We start from the raw sequence: 3,378 nt of genomic DNA, 5'->3' as shown, positions 1-3,378 counted from the left end.
TATATATATATATATATATACATATATATATATATACACACACAATGGAATATTACTCAGCCATAACAAAGAATGAAAAAATGCCATTTGCAGCAACACGGATGGACCTAGAAGTTATCATACTAAGCAAAGCAAGTCAGAAAGAGAAAGACAAATACCATATGATATAACTTATATGTGGAATCTAAAATATGACACAGATGAACCCATCTACAAGACAGAAACAGACTCACAGACATAGAGAACAGACTTGTGGTTGGCAAGGGGGAATGGGGGTGGGGGAGAGATGGAGTGGGAGTTTGGGATTAGCAGCTGCAAACTATTATATATTGGATGGATAAACAACAAGGTCCTATGTACAGCACAGGGCACTATACTCAATGTCCTGTGATAAACCATAATGGAAAAGAATAGGAAAAAGAATATATATGTATAACTGAATCACTTTGCTGCAGGCAGAAATTAAACACAACATTGTAAATCAACTATACTTCAATAAAATTTTTAAAATTTAAGAATTACTTATTCTTACCACTAAAAAAGAAAAGAAGTTAGAACATGGGAATTCCCCGGCGGTCCAGTGGTTTGGGATTCCGCACTTTCACTGCCGAGGGCCGGGGTTCAGTCCCTGGTTGGGGAACTAAGATCCCACAAGCCGTGCGGCGCAGCCAAACAAACGAAACAAGAAATTAGAAGGTTAATAATATATATATAGGAAACTTCTAGAATCACAGTCTCTTAGAATTGCCAGTGTGACCTCCCTGGACCCAGCACCCAATGATAAGCTGAAAGTGCTCAGAATTACCACCCAGTGGTTTTATGTCTCGGTACCACATGAAGCAGCCAAATCCTCCCTCAACGGAGCCTCTCCAAATCCCTGGTTCCTTCAACCATCCTCCATGTGATACCCCTTCCACTCACCATCTTCATCACCCTCCTGTGGATTCACCAAAATCCCTCTGACAGTGATGCCCAAAAGTGGGTGCATCCTCTGAAGGGCACTGGGCCAGGGCAGGGGCATAATGGGTTACTTTGCTCCTTCCTCTGGATGTTATGAGATCAAGATCATGTTGCATCGTTTAGCAGTCACGTGGCACTGTTTGCCCTTCTTTAGTTTGTAGCTAGCTCAAACCCCCAAGATCTTTTTTATATGATCTCATCAAACCATGTCTCCCTTATCTGGAATTTGTATGACCACGTATTTGTTTTTTTTTGTTAATTATTTATTTAATTTTGGCTGTGTTGGGTCTTCGTTGCTGCACGCGGGGTTTCTCTAGCTGCGTCGCGGGGGCCACTCTTCATTGCGGTGCGCGGGCTTCTCTCATTGCAGTGGCTTTTCTTTGTCGTGGAGCACAGGCTCTAGGTGCGCAGGCTTCTGTAGTTGTGGCACACTGGCTTAGTTGCTCCGCGGCATGTGGGATCTTCCCGGACCAGGGCTCAAACCCGTGTCCCCTGCATTGGCAGGTGGATTCTTAAACATTTCGCCACCAGGGAAGTCCCTCGACCAGATATTTGTAAACTCTGTATAGCACTTTGTGTGGGTCCCACTTTTCAAGTTCTGATCACTGGAGGAAGATGCCATCAAATTCTTCTATGCCAGAAAACCTAAGTCTAAATACTGAACCTTGAGCGAACTGTTCTTCCACAACCTTAGTTGTTTTTTTTTTTTTCTACCTCACATATTTTGAACTACACCACACTTAAACAGAGATCATTTCTACAAACTGCTGGAGCTTAATGGCTTAAAAGATAGCATGTGTGTTGGGGAGAGTAGCTTTTATGCAGTCAGTATTATGTGCCAGGCATTGTTAAGGGCTTTCTATACTTTAGCTCATTCCCTCTGATCGAGGTAGGATTGTTATCCTGAGTTTATAGACAAGGAAACTGAAGCTCAAGAGATTCCACTGTTATTAAGGGGAAGAGGCAAGATCTGAATCTAGTTCTGACTAATCCCAAAGGCCATGTCCTTTTATTATGCCGGCGGCTCTTAACCTCGGCTGCACATTAGAATCAGCTGGGGAGCTCTCAAGCCTCCGGACACCCAGGCCCCACCCCAGGCCAATTAAAGCAGTTCCTGGAGGTGGGTTTAAAGGCTCCCCAGGTGATTCTAATATAAAGCAGTAAAGCTGCTGCTTTATTCCATACTGTTTCCGAGGTATGTTAGGCAGGCAGAGATGTGAATGCAACTATTAGTCTCTATATTTTTAGCACTGGTTGCTTCAAAAAGCAAGACTGAAGTTATTTAAGGCACTAACATCAAACGAATAGTGCTGGAGAGACTAACCCCGCAGCTCCCTGTACTGATGGGGGAGGTGAGGGCAGCCACCTAAACTCCCTTCTAACTCTGACCCCTTGGAGCTTCCGCAGCTCATTTTCTGAACCAGTGCTTTCCCGCTATCTTTAGTTCTGAAAGGCAGGCCTGGCCTATCTACTGGGTGAACAGACTACAGGTGGGTCCTAAACATTCTTAGCTCTGGCAGGGCATTTCTGTGTCTCTTTGACTTATCAGGACAAAAGTCTTGGGTTTTTTTGTTTTGTTTTGTTTTTTGTTTCTTCTTTCTGAGTAGTTTGTACAAGAGAGAGGTCTGAGAGGTTTGCCTGGGGAATCGAGACTCTGTGTAGGCTCCTTCCTGTATCCCTCTGGCAGCTCCTTATACGATGTTTGCAAAATTAGGAACGGACATGATGCAACGGGGAAAATCATTTGTACGTTGGTGGGAGGTGCAAATCCTCGAAGAGCCCATTGCCCAAATAAGAAAACTCCAAGTCACTGGGAAGTTGTAAAACCTAGCACTGTGCGAACAAAGGGCCCAGGCATATGGAATAGCTTATCAGAGGCAGGGCAACGGAGCCCGCGTAAGAATGGCCCAGGCTCCGGAGAGAGACATCTAGATCTGTTCAAGGAGAGGTCAAGAAGTGTTGGGGATGACGAGAGGGCTGAAAGATGTGATTAAAGTAAATCCTCCAAAGATGGGAAAACTGGGCTAAATGGCTTCTTCCTGTGCTTAATATGCTCTCATTTTCGTGGGGTGGGCGTGGGCACTCGGTGATTTGCTTCTTGCCCGTGGCTCCCTGTCCTGCCTCCAGTGTTGGAAGAGATTCTTTGCCTGCAAATCCTGGGTGTGTGTTTCCCCTTTTACAAGCGGTCAGGGCTCTGGGAAGAAAATGGCTCTCTCTTCGAAACCATAATATGATCGTAGAGGCAAAGAGGGCCTCTTCTCATAGCTTTCCCAGAGCCTCGACCGTAATAACCACTAAGTAGAAAGGGCTTCACTGGGGCTGTTTCCACACACGCAGGTTGACTGTTGAGGAGAATGAAAGCAGAGACCCAACTTAGGTGACATACACATGTTCCCATGGACTGCGAAGAAAAATGGG

The sequence above is a fragment of the Lipotes vexillifer genome, unplaced genomic scaffold, assembly GCF_000442215.2.
Source record: "Lipotes vexillifer unplaced genomic scaffold, Lipotes_vexillifer_v1.1 scaffold481, whole genome shotgun sequence".
NCBI lineage: Eukaryota > Metazoa > Chordata > Mammalia > Artiodactyla > Lipotidae > Lipotes > Lipotes vexillifer.
This window is presented reverse-complemented; position numbering follows the sequence as displayed.